Source organism: Pleurodeles waltl, chromosome 4_2 (assembly GCF_031143425.1).
Source record: "Pleurodeles waltl isolate 20211129_DDA chromosome 4_2, aPleWal1.hap1.20221129, whole genome shotgun sequence".
NCBI lineage: Eukaryota > Metazoa > Chordata > Amphibia > Caudata > Salamandridae > Pleurodeles > Pleurodeles waltl.
The window spans coordinates 397,493,133-397,511,284 of record NC_090443.1 but is presented as its reverse complement, the minus strand read 5'-3'; the positions used below and the strand labels follow the sequence as shown (position 1 = coordinate 397,511,284).

Genomic DNA, 18,152 nt, shown 5'->3' with positions numbered 1-18,152 from the left:
ACTCGTTTTTTTCTTTAAATTATGTGGCAAGAAAAGTCCGGTTAGGAGTTTACAAGGCTAATAGCTCTATCTCGAGCAAATGTGAGACCCTTCAATTACAAATGCTTGTTGCTATTTGGCACTGCCAGCAGAAACTCTGGGAGTTACAAACAAGATAACAAATAAATGACCCTCACACACTGGGAGAAATTTTCCAGTGTATCCGGGGCATTCGTTTTGTGTGTTCGTAAAACAAACTCCCACACTGAGAGATTGTTTCTGAAAAACAAAATGTTTTGCTGTGCTGAACATGACACCTGCACAGCAAAGTTTGAATGCCTTCAGAGGAGCCGCTGTGGAGGCAGTTCCTCTAAAGTCCCAGATATCTCCACTAGGCAGAAGATCTCAACATATAGTGAGAGGGCTATTAACAGTCAGAGTAACTAAGTATATGCCTGGTAGAACAAAGCAAAGCCGCCAACGGCTAAATGGGCCCCATAGTTCCCTCTTTATTATTCTGTGTTGTAATTAGAGCACTGAAGACTATGTGGTTGGCATTAATCCTTCCACCGGCAGCCAGTGCTGCAAGGACTATAATACCTTCCATTAATATGCAATACAGCACTCATATATTTGTTTGCATTACAGGGAAAATTTAAAGAAGAGGATAATTAAGTTGAGCCATGCTGACTTAGCGAATTAAGGCTTGAACCGGATGGACAATAAATAGTCCTGGTTCACTATATTATAAGATATATGGATTCCATGAAATATATTTCCAAAAGACTGCGGAAATCAAGGAATGTATTTATGCTAATATTTGGATCGGTTTGGATGATTTGATTTGGCAGTAATGGAGGCTTGTTTTAATAAGTTTTGGGAGCATATTATCTAATCCTGAAGAAGGTGGTGAAAAGGTCTGGAAGTCCACCGAAACGCGTCGACGCTATATTTTATATTACTGGTCCCACAGGAGGAGCCGTTATTGAATAGGGATTGATGACAACAATCGATTGGCCAATGCCTACCAGAATTGGGACAGTTTAATTTTAATAGACTATTGTATATGTCTTTTTATTTTCTCCCTTTTATTGAATTTATTTGGTTTTATTAATGGTTTTGATTGATGGTTTAGCTTTGTGACCATGATGATATTGGGTTTTAATTCGGGACTATATTAAATATATACCTTAGATTCCTTTGTTTTAAGATTGATCATTAGAGAGATTCATTGATTGTGAGTGTGTGGGGTGTCTGCATTGCTTTCCCTTGGGGGAATTTGTTTACTTCACTGTGTTACGGTGCCCTGTCCCCCTCGGGATATTGGAGATAGGAGGGTCCCCTCTCTATTTTTCCTTGTTAATTACAGGGTGAGGAGCCACCTTAAGGGGAGCCACATTGCAGATGAGCTACTGGGCCCCAAACGTGGGGGCTGAGGTTGTTTGCATCTTGTGTTCTGGGGTCCATCCTACAGTAGCTCTGCGAACCGAGGTAATTACAACCATTTCCCCACTTGACTCTCAGGGTAGTGAGGGTGAGCATTCCCACGCTTCTCAGGGAGGGAGTGTTTGGGGTGCAGACAGGAACACAGGACTCACAAGTAAACTAACAGACACAATTGAGTACTTATCTCTTATGTAAAAAGGGAATCATTTAATCACACAGCAGAACTCAATATTACACAATTCAATCAAAAGACACAGACGGTTGCAAGCTAAGTTGTGTTAAATCGTGAGACCCTACACCGCTTTTTTCATGGTATTCTCTCAGTATCCCCCTTCCACCTCCTAGGGTTGAGATCTTGTATCTACAGTCCCCAAGGCACTGTGGGTAGATGCAGGATTAGACACAGGTACAGAAGGCTCAAATACACTGACAGATCAAACGAGCAGCTCTGTTCAGTGAGTCGACACTCGCGGCAAAAAGTCTGTGTGTGGGGTAGACACATTTGTGTGCGTTTTAATCTCTTTTCTTTTGGAAGCCCCAACAACATTAAGTTTGAAGAGTGATCGGTGAGGCAGAGCTGCATAGTAGCACTTTTCTGCAACTGTGTTGGCCCTTCAGGCTGGCTGTAGGCAGGTGTTTGGGTACAGCAGTTGGGACCTTCAGGTTGAATCCCTCATGGTGGTATCTTACAGCCATTTGTGGCTTCCATGACAATCAGGGCGTATGGCTCCACTCACAGTGTCAACAGCAGCAGCACTAATATCTTAGGCCTACAGCAATCTGCCATGAAACATTAAATACTTGTTCTAGTACAGTCTTATGCAGCTCGCATGGAGAGCAACTACAGGGGACACCTTTGTGGTACAGGTCACTCCTGGCTTCACTCTTTAGGCAAGTCAGCTTTCTCATGGTGCCAGGAACATGCTGGGCTTCCCCTCCTGCATAGATTCTCCTGCTGCAAGGCTAAGCAAACTCCTTCTTCCTCTCAGCATCCAGGCAGACTTCTAGTCACTTCAGGCTGACCCTCAGCACCTCCAGCAGAAAGTGCAGACTTTGGGTGAAGTCCACCAAGTATTTTAAATGGCATTCTCCGACTGCTCTCCAAATATGACCGTTGTGCAAAGTGATGGCTCTCACAGCAGGTAGAAGTTTGACTGGATCCAAGTAGGAGTAGCCAAAGCATGGGTATACTGAAGTGTAAGATCTCTGCACCCGGCTGTCATCGGCCTTCCTATGGCACTCATCAGAGATAAACAAAAGGACAGGCTCTCCCTGTAAAACGTCTTCACCTTGAACTGTAGAAACTGCAGCGCCACCCTTCACCCCTACCATCTACCAAATGGCAGTGTTCAGGAAAAAAATATTAGAAGCCCTTTGCTAACAAGGTCTCTGTTGGATTTCTGAAGGTAGCCCTGACTCCATCTTCCATCACTTCAGAGTCTGGGTCTACACATCCAGCTACCGGAAGGAAGGAAAATCACTCCGTCTGTCTAGGGAAGAAGTCCTCATCCTACATCTAGCATCATGTTAGAACTAAGGGTATCCAAAATGGATCCCACTGCTGTTAGTACTCAGATTGGTACAGCATACAAACTCCCACAACCATACATGTGCTAAACACTAACTGCACATACATGCACTCTGCATGCACACGGTATGCCAGTGCAAGGTTCCAGGATTCACATAACAGTGGAACTTTACATGAGTGGAGCCATTATTCACCGCCTCCTAAAACAAAGAAAACGTTTTAGTCACCCTATGGATTCAAAGAACACTGCCATCACTTCTTAATGTGATGCACCCAGGCTACGGACAGCTGTCAATTGTTATTGCCAGTGCATTTTGCTGCACCCCTCCAGATCGCAGAACAGGATATGACCTTCGCAATACTGGAGACAGGCTTAGGCCTCTCCGCTCATGCCAGATTAGAGTGATGCCAGGGACAAAATAAATGTTAGGATACCGGTTTCACATACAAGCAGGCACTCAGAGCAAGGATTCAAGGTACAAGTCTGTAACCATGCAGAGGACATTCCCGTCCCAACACAGGATTACTCATGCAAACCACTGGCGGCCCAGGAGTGAGTGGACCACTCTACCGTCTCCCACACCGAGGCACTCATCTGCCCCCGATTTAAATCCGGTAGTTTGGGCGACAGGCACGCTGAGGGTAGCTTTAGGCCGATGGTCGAAACTGAAGGTTGGGGACGGGGGTGGGGTAGTTTTAATAGGATGAAGACACATGGATGAGTGCATAATCGGCGATCATGGAGTGGAGTGTGTTCTGATTAGAGATGTACTGTTCAGAGCAGGCTGAAGAGACGAATCCGGTTGAGAGACGAATCTTACGAAACACGGCTACACTTCATCTCCTCTTTTCGAATGTGAATGGCATGAGGGACAAGATGAAAGGAGGTGTATTGTCAAAGCTGCTTCACTAATATGGCTCAGTTGTGGTACTTTTTCAAGAAAAGTACTTCACAAGCACAAATGGCTAAATATTGCGTAGAGGGAATTAGACCTTCCTGATATGTGCGGGATTTACTCTAATACCGACCGAATGCACAAGGTCAGACCCATTGGGCTTTGTAACAACAGCATCAGAAGTGTGGGGTGAAGATCACCTTGATATTAGTCATTTCCATCTGTCAATAACTTACTGTGCAATGGAGGCCCTAGGACGATTGCCCTAGACACACTGACTCTTGGAGACTACTATGGTATTTCAAAGAAGACTCAGCATTTCATCTGCCTGAGGTCGGTAAAATGCTAACAATTTGAAAGCATGTTAATAACATTTATTAGTGAAAAGTAAAGAAACAGACCCTTCGGTTTGACATGTGAATTATAAGAATGGCATTGACACGTGTTAATATACTTATATATGTAAGCCATGCAGGTGAACATAAATGTGAACCAATAAAACATGTTAGCTGTAGCAGGTGGATTCGGGAACGTATTTGCACACGTTTAGCACTACAGTGCAGCTCAACTGTTACTATCACAATACAACGTGTGCTGGAGTGTGTCCGTATGTGTGTGTGTGAGAGGGAGGAGGGTCTACCAGCACTAATGTTTGCAGGCCAGGATTCGTTTGGATCTCATCGGGTTTATCCCAGGTCAAGAAAGGCAATCTAGTGAGAACATAAGATGAAAAGAAAACTTTAGGAAAACAGTGACAAAGGGAGAAAGCACAAGTGAAAAACAAACTCCAACAGTTAAATAAAGAGACAGGAAGTTTTGTGGTGGTGGCAAAACGAGGCATGCCGTAGAATCATACTAGGCAGCTTTGGTGTTCGGCAATCCAGAATTCAGCAGTGGCTGCGGCGAGCAACTAGAAAAACATTACACCCCGCATTATTTTTAGACCAGTTTAGTACGGGGGTTGTGAGTATGGGTGCGCACGCCCACTGCAGAGTGTTACAATTAATTTGTTCTATCGCTAACGTTATTCTCCTTTGAGATATTTTCATTATGTGTTGTTTCACCAAAAATATCTTTAAATGCGCCTTTCGTCAGCTATAGGGCACAGGATGTTGCCTGGAATGTATTTATATCGCGAATACATTGAGGCTGTACACAGCTGCTTAGCACTTCCCAAAACGTGCCATCTTCTCATAACCCGCTCGCCAAGTGAAGCAGATACCATTCTATGGCTAGGACGGGGATCTCCGGTCACCGTATGCTGGGTGTGATTAGTTCGTCCTGTCCTGTTTGTAGGTCTGGCTTGAGAGCACAGCCCCACCACACGACCTATTGATGCCATCTTTTAAAAATACACAGAGTGGGCTATGTCTCCGGCTAGAGGAGTATTTCCCTCTCACCTTATGCCATTGTCTGCTGGTGTCTCATTCTGCTTTTTAAAGAGGGCTAGCATTGCCGTGCACGAGGGACTATTTTTAAAAATAAAGTACTTTGATTCACTGCAAATTAAATTCGTTATCTCTCAGATTCACTGCACCAGAACAAAACGCTCTTTTTTAGTTTTACTCATAACTCAAATGTAAGTGCGGCCTATTAGCTCTGCCTATGCTAGTTGTTTGTTTTTGTCGGGAACTTCTGGTTTTACTTTCGGCTGCCAACATTATAAATCTAAGGCTTTACATACCAGAAAGCCCACGACAAAAACAGTATTGTGTGAATTCCTCACACCTGACAAAGGACAACTTGATCGAGAGATCTGCTGGCCTAGTGCAGCAAAATAAGGCTGGTGCATATCCATGCCAAAAACCCTTCACACCTGCAAAACATTTGTTCAGCACAAGTAATTAAAAACTGTTGTCCTTTCTCTGCACTTAGGCCCACTAGTTGGTTTGCTCCAAGTCTGCTCTCTTCTGTCTCCTTCCTAATCCTTCCTCTCTCTTGGTATCAAGCACCCTTTGTTGAGTATGTAAGCACCATACAAATGAATTTTAATGGCACGGCTCAGCTTATGCACCTCAGTAATGACCAGCAGCGCTAATAATTAGCAAATAAAACCGTGCCGGTCCCAAAGCTCTCCTCTGAAACTAACAGCTGCTGCAATTAAATGCGCGAGGACGGAATTCTGAGGCAGCGTAACCCTGAAGCCATCACGGATCTCTTTGATTCATTTACTGCCACTCCCTGCCCCTTCAGCTCACTTTTGCAGCTTTGGGTTTTCTCCTCTTATGGCGCTTTTTCGTTTTTCTCTTCCTCCGTCTGTCCCATAGGTGTCTTTGGTCGCAGGAAATGCTTGAGGCAGAAGAAAAAGTGCCGACCCTCAAAAATAAGTGCCGGTGCTCTGGACCGGAAACCACCGCCACAAATTAAGCCCTGCCTGCAGTAAGCCTTAGGATTGTACCACAGAGAACTGCTCACAGCTGTCACTGCACTTCAACGCTGTTCAGCTATTGGTGCCCAGGCACAGCTGTGCTGATGCACCCCAGTTTAGGACACTGTCTTGCCTCCGTATGCCAGTTCTAGAACCCACAAGGAGCCCTGCCAGTGCCACTCAGTCCTGACCTGCGGCATCCCTTGACCCACGCACAGCTCTACCCACGCACCTTCACCACCCCCTCCTACACCAGCAATGTGACCCACACCAAGCTGTGCCACCGTGCCTCAACGTCTTACCGGAGCATCTCAAATGGGTCGCTCTCAGGTTCGGTGAATATTTAATTTGATATGTTATCATGTAAGGTCTATTCCGGACTGTACTTCGGGAAAGTAACCATTAAACACATGTTCTGCAAGAACTAAGGTATAGGAGTGCGGCCAGGTCGTGGACACTTCTCAAGGGGACCTATCCATTCAACTCTATCATACAGTTAGAAACGTAAAAGGGTAAAGCAGAGCGAGGACAGGTGAAATGATGGGCAGGTGAGGGGAAAGTAAAGAAATAAGGTGGATAAGAAAGTGGCGGGAAGAAGGGGGTAGCATGAAAGGGGCAAACGAGCATGAGGTGAAAAGACGGGGGTGAGGAAAAGCAAACTGGGCAGAAATGCTGGATCAAGAGGCAGGAAGTAAAAAAGGGACAGAAGAATGAGAAGAGGAGAGACCACGGGATTTCAGGAAAGGAAAAATGGAGTAAAGGAACTAAAGCTGAATAATCAGAACGAGGTCAAACAGACCTGCTCAATAATGGACGTTTTCCTCCGGTGAGGCCTATTGGGGCTTGCTCCGGCGAGGCCCGCAGCAGTCCGTTGTTTTCCTCCACCTGAGCCGGTGCAGAGATTCTTCCAAAGTCCGCCGAGCCTGGCCCTGGGTGAGGGACGGACCGTTCTCTACCAGTGCCAGACCTTGTCGTGTTGTCAGATAAGATCGGGGCAAAGTGCAGGACCGTGGCACAGCGGACGGTGTGCCAACGCACTAAGCCTGCCGCCGGCTCGCAAACATACCTGCGAAACCCTGCGGCTGGTAGAGGGGGCCGGGACCCTGAGAGCACAGCCATGGACTCCGCGGGCCCTGCAGCAGACGTGGCCTACCCTAACACTACTGGCAAGCATCAGAACTCGGAATTATGGACTGGCACCGCCCTTCAACACTAGATAACTACTTCCTGCGGGGCACAAGTGGACGGCGTGTGCTGTATCTCAAAGCAGCGCCGGTCTGGTTGTTAAAATGTCAAACATGGAACCAGCGAACTGGGTTCGTATCTTGGTTTCTTCCCTCCTGATCACAAGTGTCAGCCTGTCCATTGCTCAGACCGCAGTAACACAATCCCTGCACCAACCAGTGTTGTTTTCTCGTCCGGGCGAATTTCTGTCTTGGTCGCCAGTGTGTGGATGTTTTACAACAACGCAGAACCCTGTACTGCTTGCCCTCCCTCCGCACGGTCTGATTACTGTTTGTGCAATGCTCGCCTCATGTTTACAGGCTGAAGGCATCAGCGAACACAACATCAGCGCTGCCCCAGCTCAAGCAATTGCTGAATGGGACATTTCAAATGAGCACACATTTTACATCACGAGTGGCTTTACTTCGCAGGCAAGTTTACAAGTATTACTTTAACCCCTATATATGCATCAATACATACAGGTATTAAGTATATACACATACATCATACCATACATATTAATCCTATTTTAAATTTAACATTGAATGTAATTATGTATTTTACGTTGAATTATATTTATTTGTAATCATATTTGTTATTTACTAAATAAATAGTATATTTATGTTATGTTAGTTTAATCTAATTGAATGTAATATTTAAAACTACAATTCCCTTAACCATAAAACCCCTTATTACCCCTAAATGCTAACCATCCAAGAGCGCTAAAAACTTTTTAGCACATCAGAACTGTACACATCCCTATCAAAATTCATTACTACCCCTATTCCCTAACCAACACTGAGCCCTAAAAAACACCTTACCACCTATACAGACAACCCATTCCTGATCCCTAAAATCTCCTTACTACCCATAAACACTAGCCATCCCTGAGTCCTAAAAACTGCTTACTGCTCGTAAACACTATACAGTCCTGAGCAGGGGCGGCTAGTAACCTTAGAAAGTGGTGGGGCGAGCGAAGTGTCCCACCACTTCCCAAAAAATAAAATAAAAAACCCTCTCCCTCCAAAAGCCGTCAAAAAACACCCACTCCCTCAAAAGCCCAAGATAAAATACTCCCTCCTTACAAAAGCCCACAGTAAAACAACCCCTCCCCCAAAACCCCTTCTTAAATTAAAATAAAAGGTACTTACCGAACGCAGCACATCCTCCTCGATGTTCTACAACCTGCAGTTTGCTGTGGAGCGCCTGTGACCAATCCAGACACTGCTCTCATGCTGTTAATCAGCATGAGAGAAGTACCTGGATTGGATGGAGTGGGCTCGTCGGATGTTCCTTTAGGCCCTGGAGGCCTGTGCTTGGTCTCCACCCAGCTGTCTTAAGTCAGCTGAGTGGAGAGCATTAAAGTGCACATGTCACTTTGGCTGGAGAAAAACAGCCGGCCAAAGTGACATGCGCACTTTGGAGCATCCAGCCAGCCACTGCTCCTGTTCTCTGAGGACACGCCCCCATGTCTTTTGCCTCGGGCCCAGGGCACTGCAGCACACACATTGGGGGAAAAAGATAAATTGGTAATGAAATAATTTATGTTTGTCACCCGTGGCGTGCAGTTTGCAGGGGGGCAATGCTCCCCTGCCCTCACAGAGAAACCACCGCAGGTCCTGAGCCCTGAAAACCTCTTACTATCCCTATACACTATCCATCCCTGAGACCTAAAAACACTTTACCACTCCTATAGACTACCTATCCCTGAGCCCTAAAAACTTCTTACTACCCCTATGCACCACCCTTCATTGTGCTCTAAACACATCCTACAACCTCAATACACTAACTATCCCAGAGCCCTAAAACAACGAACTACTCCCAGACTACCGACCCATAGTCCTAAAAACTCCTTAATATCCCTATATGCTCCCTATTCCTCAGCTCTAAAAACTTCTCACTACCCCTACACACTACCCATCCTTAAGGCCTAAAAAAATCCTAACTACCCTCTACACTAACCATTCCTGAGCCCTAAAGACGCATTAGTAACCCCAAGTGCTAACCACCCCAAAACCTGTAAAAACTCCTTACCACTCAAATACACTACCCTTCTTTAAGTCCTAAAAACTCCTTTGTACCTCTATACAATACTCATCCCTAAATCCTAAAAAACGCCCCTATAAGATTTTTAAAAAGTGAAAACCAGGAACACATGTATATTTTTTAAATAATTACGTCATTTATTAATTAATTTACATTAACAATAAATTACTTTTAATATTTTTAAATAATTATTCAAAATTAATTTTAACATTATTCAATCTAAATTATTAATACTATTTTAAGTGACACAACCTTACCAATATATATGTATGTTAGTGCACATGCGCACACACACACACACAACTTAACAATATATATGCATGTTAGTACACACACACACACACATATTTATATATGGATAAGGGTAGGGCACTTACAATCTCACTGTAGGAGGCTAGCCTGGCTTGTAGTGGGTACCAAGGGGTACTTACACTTTGTACCAGGTCCAGTTATCCCTTATTAGTGTAGAAGAGGTGTCTAGCAGCTTAGGCTGATAGAAAAGGTAGCTTAGCAGAGCAGCTTAGGCTGAATTAGGAGACATGCAAAGCTCCTACTATACCACTGGTGTCATATGCACAATATCATAAGAAAACAGAATACACAGATATACTAAAAATAAAGGTACTTTATTTTTATGACAATATGCCAAAAGTATCTCAGTGAGTACCCTCAGTATGAGGATGCCAAATATACACAAGATATATGTACACAATACCAAAAATATGCAGTAATAGCAATAGAAAGCAATGCAAGCAATGTACAGTCACAATAGATTGCATTGAGAGCACATAGGTATAGGGGCAACACAAACCATATACTCCAAAAGTGGAATGCGAATAACGTATGGACCCCAAACCTATGTAAGCTTGTAGAGGGTCGCTGGGACTGTAAGAAAACAATGAGGGTTAGAAAAATAGCCCACCCCAAGACCCTGAAAAGTAGGTGTAAAGTGCACCTATATTCCCCAGAGAGCACAGAAGTCGTGATAGGGGAATTCTGCAAGAAAGAACAACACCAGCAATGCAACCAACGTGGATTTCCAGATGAGAGTACCTGTGGAACAAGGGGACCAAGTCCAAGAGTCGCGACAAAGTCGAGATTGGGCAGATGCCCAGGAAATGCCAGCTGAGGGTGCAAAGAAGCTGCCACCAGATGGTAGAAGCTGTGGATTCTGCAAGAACGAAGAGGACTAGGAACTTCCCCTTTGGAGGATGGATGTCCCACGTCGTGAAGAAGCTTGCAGAGGTGTTCCCACGCAGAAAGACCGCAAACAAGCCTTGCTAGCTGCAAGGGTCGCGTTAGGGTTTTTGGATGCTGCTGTGGCCCAGGAGGGACCAGGATATCGCCACTTGCGTGAGGAGACAGAGGGGGCGTCCAGCATGACAAGGAGCCCACTCAGAAGCAGGCAACACCCGCAGAAGTGCCGGAACAGGCACTACGAAGAGGAGTGAACCGGAGCTCACCCGAAGTCACAAAAGAAGATCCCACGACGCCGGAGGACAACTCAGGAGGTTGTGCACTGCAGGTTAGAGTGTTGGGGACCCAGGCTTGGCTGTGCACAAAGGAAATCCTGGAAGAGTGCACAGGAGCCGGAGCAGCTGCAAATCACGCGGTACCCAGCAATGCAGTCTAACGTGGGGAGGCAAGGACTTACCTCCACCAAACTTGGACTGAAGAGTCACTGGACTGTGGGAGTCACTTGGACAGAGTTGCTGAGTTCCAGGGACCACGCTCGTCGTGCTGAGAGGGGACCCAGAGGACCGGTGATGCAGTCTTTTGTTGCCTGCGGTTGCAGGGGGAAGATTCCGTCGACCCACGGGAGATTTCTTCGGAGCTTCTAGTGCAGAGAGGAGGCAGACTACCCCCACAGCATGCACCACCAGGAAAACAGTCGAGAAGGCGGCAGGATCAGCGATACAAGGTTGCAGTAGTCGTCTTTGCTACTTTGTTGCGGTTTTGCAGGAGTCCTGAGCAGTCAGCGGTCGATTCCGTGGCAGAAGGTGAAGAGAGAGATGCAGAGGAACACTGATGAGCTCTTGCATTCGTTATCTAAAGAATTCCCCAAAGCAGAGACCCTAAATAGCCAGAAAAGGAGGTTTGGCTACTTAGGAAGGAGGATAGGCTAGCAATACAGGTAAGAGCCTATCAGGAGGAGTCTCTGACGTCACCTGCTGGCCCTGGCCACTCAGAGCAGTCCAGTGTGCCAGCAGCACCTCTGTTTCCAAGATGGCAGAGGTCTGGAGCACACTGGAGGAGCTCTGGGCACCTCCCCTGGGAGGTGCAGGTAAGGGGAGTGGTCACTCCCCTTTCCTTTGTCCAGTTTCGCGCCAGAGCAGGGCTGGGGGATCCCTGAACCGGTGTAGACTGGCTTATGCAGAGATGGGCACCATCTGTGCCCATCAAAGCATTTCCAGAGGCTGGGGGAGGCTACTCCTCCCCAGCCCTGACACCTTTTTCCAAAGGGAGAGGGTGTAACACCCTCTCTTGAGGAAGTCCTTTGTTCTGCTATCCTGGGCCAAGCCTGGCTGGACCCCAGGAGGGCAGAAACCTGTCTGAGGGGTTGGCAGCAGCAGCAGCTGCAGTGAAACCCCGGGAAAGGTAGTTTGGCAGTACCCGGGTCTGTGCTAGAGACCCGGGGGATCATGGAATTGTCTCCCCAATGCCAGGATGGCATTGGGGAGACAATTCCATGATCTTAGACATGTTACATGGCCATGTTCGGAGTTACCATTGTGACGCTATACATAGGTAGTGACCTATGTATAGTGCACGCGTGTAATGGTGTCCCCGCACTCACAAAGTCAGGGGAATTTGCCCTGAACAATGTGGGGGCGCCTTGGCTAGTGCCAGGGTGCCCACACACTAAGTAACTTAGCACCCAACCTTTACCAGGTAAAGGTTAGACATATAGGTGACTTATAAGTTACTTAAGTGCAGTGGTAAATGGCTGTGAAATAACGTGGACGTTATTTCACTCAGGCTGCACTGGCAGGCCTGTGTAAGAATTGTCAGAGCTCCCTATGGGTGGCAAAAGAAATGCTGCAGCCCATAGGGATCTCCTAGAACCCCAATACCCTGGGTACCTCAGTACCATATACTAGGGAATTATAAGGGTGTTCCAGTATGCCAATGTGAATTGGTGAAATTGGTCACTAGCCTGTTAGTGACAATTTGGAAAGCAAAGAGAGAGCATAACCACTGAGGTTCTGGTTAGCAGAGCCTCAGTGAGACAGTTAGTCATCACACAGGGAACACATACAGGGCACACTTATGAGCACCGGGGCCCTGGCTGGCAGGGTCCCAGTGACACATACACTAAAACAACATATATACAGTGAAATATGGGGTTAACATGCCAGGCAAGATGGTACTTTCCTACACTCACTTACCTGCATAGTATAAGTAAAAGACCGAAAACCTATCCCCAATGTAAACACTTTCTGATGTAACTCCCTTGATGTAATGTATCTCAATGTGGTGCTTGCATAGTAAAGGTAACGTAGCAGCTGTGTTTCATTGGTAAGATGGCACCGATTTCCAGGGCACTGGACATGGCAACCCAGTACTGCGGGTAAGGAAAGCTCAGAGTTTCACGTCTCTGGGACATGTTGGTTCTTTCCACCTTAATCAACGGTAGCTCCCTAGAGACCAAACTCTTGCATTTAATGTTTTTAGATCAAGGCCATGTTAATTGTACATGCCATAGAGATACCATCCTCATGGCAGGACTCTCACAGCATCTTTACTGGCCAATCATTGACCTCAGTAGCATAATTGTCATTAATGCAGCAAATGTTGTAATTTCGGGGCTTAGTGGGATGATGGGCCCATCAGCACCCAAATTATGTTTGTTGTTCACAACCCAACCCTCTAAATAGGGGTCCATTTTTTTTGTTTGCATTAGGGCCCATAACATCCTTGCCACACCACTTCCAGAGACAGGCCCCTCACACCTTCTGTGCCTTCACAACACAATAATCACCACTGTGAGTATCTCAATTTATGTAGCTGCCCGTCAGCTAAGAAGTGTCCCTGGGGATCAGCAGATCTTCATGCTCTGAAAGGCCATCTTTAAATAACACAGACCCTTTGCTACCTGTGTCTTGAGTAAGGTCCAAAGTCCCAGTTGGAACATGTACAGATGTACACAAAGGTAGCCTCTGCAGTGAAATATTTTTGTGTCATAGCAAGGAAGGGGCAATTTTGAACACAAGGACTATCAGGGAACATTCTGATTGACCAACAGGCAATATGTATGGATTCACCAACAACAAACACAAATTGTCTAACAAGAAAATTGGGATAGTCTGCCAAAGGACATATATAAATCAACCAATATTCGACATAAAGACTAACAAAGGACACGAGAACTGCCCAATAAGAAACACATGGATTACATGGATTGAGCAACAAAAACATAAACTGGTTTGAACAACAAGAAACATACGGGCTGACCAGCAAGGAGTAGTCCCTCACCAACAAGGAATGCATGCATTGACAAACAAAAAAGATATGAAATGATCAACACATAACGTACTGAGTACTAGAGGATGTACAGAGGTAACAGCAACGAACATCATTGATGAATTGGAGGCCAAAGAACATCTACGCTTACCAATAAGGCAGAGGCAGACTGACCAAAAAGGTACATATGGTTTGACCAGCTGGGTGGCCACGGCAGATGGAGGGTGGCCTCCACAGACGGAAGGTGACCTTCTTGAGAAGGGCAGTCTTGATGAGCCCAGCACAGGGACGATTCTCTCTCGGATGCCTTTCAGAGGGAGGACAAGACCCTGACATGGTCATCTCCATGCTTGGTTCCACTGGCGGAGTATAAACACCTTTGGGGAGAATGTCTTTTTGCATACTGTTTCAAAAAGTGGGCATTTTTAGTGGTGTCTGCTGTTTTCTTACGGCCTGTGCCTGCCTAATCAGGAGAGCCCTGTAGTTCAGATTGCCTAGTTGGGTCCTTAGAGAGTGTTTTCCTATCGGATAGTATTGCAGTTGATATTATGTAGTTGAGAATGAATGCGTGACATGGGTGGATGGGATGTAATTTAAGCACCCTGCACCACTGTGGAGGTGGTCCGGATGATTGTAAGCGCTGCTACTTGATGTGTACTTGGGTGTGGCGATCAGACATGTAAAAAGCCATATATTTTAATGCTTTCTTATCTGTCCCTTTCCTGGAAAGTATACTCTGCTATCTTGGAATGTAGATTCTGCCCGTCTGTATCATAGGAGATTCTGAATAGAGGGGCACTTCCCTCCTCCCTTCCACAGAGGTTTGGGCCTGGTGATTAGCTCTCTAGCTCCCAGGTAACCTGAGCCATCCCCTCACACCTGCAGGACCTTTAAGTTTGTGGAGGGAACCCCAAGACAGCCACCTCCATTTTGTGAGCCCAGCTTTACCTGCGCCCTAATACAGCCCAGTAAGCCAGAGTCTTAGGAGAACTGGTAAGAGTCCAGACTTTCTGTGTATTCTTGTTATTTGTTGAAAAGTGTATTTTTGCTACCCATGCCTGTGTATATTAGGCTCCCTGTGTTTCAGCAAACTTGGTGCTTTTAAACTGCTGTTTTTTCACCCATGACTGTTTGAAATATTCCCTCCTAGTTTTTCACAAAGACTGCCCTCAAGCTCCCCCCCTTTTTTGTACACAAGGCTACATAAACCTCAGTGACTAGAGTGTGTTTAGGAGACTGCTTAATCTGCTCTGTGATTTAAACTGTGTTTGGAAAGTGTATGTACCACTTGTTTTCCGTAGAAAAAGCCATATATTTGAGTGCGTGACAAGCAGTATTTCCATGCTTCCTAATCTGTTCCTTACCCAGAAAGCAGACTCTGCTAGCTTGAAGTGTGGATTCTGCCTGTCTGTATACAAGGAGATTCCTTCCACAGAGGCTTGGGCTTAAGGTAACTTGGCCCTTATATAAGTTTCTATTGGCTGTTGCTTATGTTGTTGTGATTGGTTGCTGGGGTTAGTATTTCTATTGGCTTAAGGGATACGGTTTGTGTTTTGATTGATTCTAGGGCAGAGTTTCTTATTGGCCTCAAGTTTCTAGGATTCCTGTTGTGATTTGCTGTCAGGGTTGGGGTTGTGCTTGGTATTAAGGCTACGGTTTTTATTGGTTTGAAGGTTTCTAGGTTTCCTGATGTGATTAGCTGTCAGGGCTAGGGTTGTGCTTAGTATTAGGGCTAGGGTTCTTATTGGTCTCAAGTTTCTAGGGTTCCTGCTGTGATTGGCTGTCAGGGATAGGGTTGTGATTGGGTAATAGGGCTAGGTCTCCCATTGTCTCTTGGGGTTAGGGTTCTGACTAGTTAGGGTTAGGGTTCAATTGGCCAACAGGGATATTTAAGCCTAGGGCTCAGGGCATCTCACCCTCGGCGGAGAGGACAAGGGCAGCTGCCTGTGTGGGCCTGGCCCAGGGACAGAGATGGTGCTGAATTTTAAAATTTTCAGCAACTAACTGATTCCCTCCACATCCTTCAACATCCAGACACAATATCAGCAAAGGCATCTAACTCATGCACCACAAACAAGTCTCATACAGTTTTCAATGTCTCAACAACAACCAAAAAACCCCGCATACCACATCTATACACATAGCCACCACAACTACAACAATAAAACACTTCATGCTCACACCAAACATAACTCTGTCCTTTACCACTAACACATCCACACATTACCCACACAACACAAAGCCACATTCTCCATAACTTTCATCCATCCAGACACAAACTCCCTGTTCATGCAAAACACTAGCACTATCCTCTATTTGATCCTACCAGACCACTTGTTATCATGACAACACCTATACTCAGCCTTCCATCACAACATCCACCAAAACCCTCCTCGTCTTTTTACCAATTACACAAAACCATACAATCCTTACACTCCACTCCAAAACACACATATTACTTCTTCCATCAGTCAAATCGAACACAAACACTCTTAGCTCTTGCCCATACTGTCCTACACACCTCATACACTCTTCTCAAAAACACATCACCACTCCCTGTACTATTCAAACACCATTCACCAGCAGTAAGTCACATGCAAATCCTTCACAGATAACCGCTACATCAACATCTCCTCTCACTACTCCCCAAAAACTAAACAAACTACACACATCACCACATCAAAATAACACAAACTTTCATAATACTTTCCGTCACACCCACTCCTTCCCTCATGACTATACAAATAATACAAATCCTGACTAATCTTTACTCCAAAATTCTCACTCTTCACAAACATCTAGCACATACACCCCAACACAGAAACATCTATTCACCTAACTCTCCTCCATTGCACAATTTAGAGCCTTAGATTATGATCTACATGCTCCTCCACCAACCCTAACCCATACTCCTTCCACCGTAAACACATGCAAACAAAATAAACAACATGCCACTCTTAACAATGTCGTATTCCCCTGTCTATTACACAACAAGGTAACTCTACAAAAATAACTAAACTCATCATGTCACTCTCAGCCACCAAGCCCACCGCCAACATACAGAGACCCAACAAAATGCCTCCTAAGCCAGTTGGACAAGGAACACAATATAGAAAAACAACACAATATATGATGCTCATACAGTTATCACAACTAATAACACACCTGCTACAAGCTCAAAATATACTGCTCACCCTTCTCCAAAATAAAATGACAACGCCTCCAAAACACATTTTCTAAACTGCCTGCTCATAAATGCTCGACCACTCTCAAAAACAAGCTCCACATCTACGACCTGCTCCCTGACACACAACCTGACTTACTATTCATAACAGAATCACGGTTGGGAGATGACATGGCCCCATGAAGCTTTTCCTCCAGGCTATCAAATCATCACACACAACCATATAGGCAAAAGAGGAGGTGGACTAGCTATTGTATTCAAACAAGCAATAAATCTTAGCAGAACAGAAAACATTTCCATACAAGGTTGTAAGGCCCTCATCATGCAACCCGACATCAACTTCTTCCTGTAACTTTCTCCTCCTTTACAGACCTCCACCTAACAATTCAACTTCCCAAGCACATTTCTAGACACAGTTTCAAACCTTATAACATTATACTCCAACCTCTGCATTCTTGTGCACCTCAACATTTGGTTTGACAAACCCAATATGCCACATCCAAAAACTATCGCCACTGGCTTACCCACATGACCCTAAATCAGATTGTTCACAATCCCACACACATCACTGGACACATCCTAGATGTCATTTTTGCAAATCCAGAACTAGTTACTGTTCAAAGCATCATGCCAGTCACATGGCCAGATCACCATTTGGTAACTTTCCAACATAAAGCACCACAAATCAACACACCCAAGACCACCTTCTGTTAGACCTGGAATCTTTGGGGTGGTCTCCCCAGTCTTTTTTGCCTCTGCTTCCCATGTTTTGACTGTGTGCTGGACTCTGATTTGGCTGTTTTTGGTACTCTGGGAACTTTACCACTGCTGACCAATGCTAATGTGCAAGTGCTAATGTGTAAATTATATGTGTAATTGGCTTTTCCATGATTGGCATATTTGATTTACTAGTAAGTCCCTAGTAAAGTGCACTAGAGGTGTCCATGGCCTGTAAATCAAATGCTACTAGTGGGCCTGCAACACTGGTTGTGCCACCCACATTAGTACCCCTGTAAA

The 18,152-nt window shown here is 45.4% G+C and overlaps 1 protein-coding gene across 1 annotated transcript in view; it reads right to left on the bottom strand.

The window, feature by feature from the left end:
• SEC16B (SEC16 homolog B, endoplasmic reticulum export factor) overlaps positions 1 to 7,468 on the bottom strand; it is a 284,826-nt gene extending 277,358 nt beyond the window's left edge. Inside the window, exon 1 of the mRNA XM_069231559.1 lies at positions 7,017 to 7,468. The gene's annotated coding sequence lies outside the window, so the exon portion shown is untranslated. The remainder of the gene's footprint in view (positions 1 to 7,016) is intronic.
• Between the last annotated feature and the right edge of the window lie 10,684 nt (positions 7,469 to 18,152).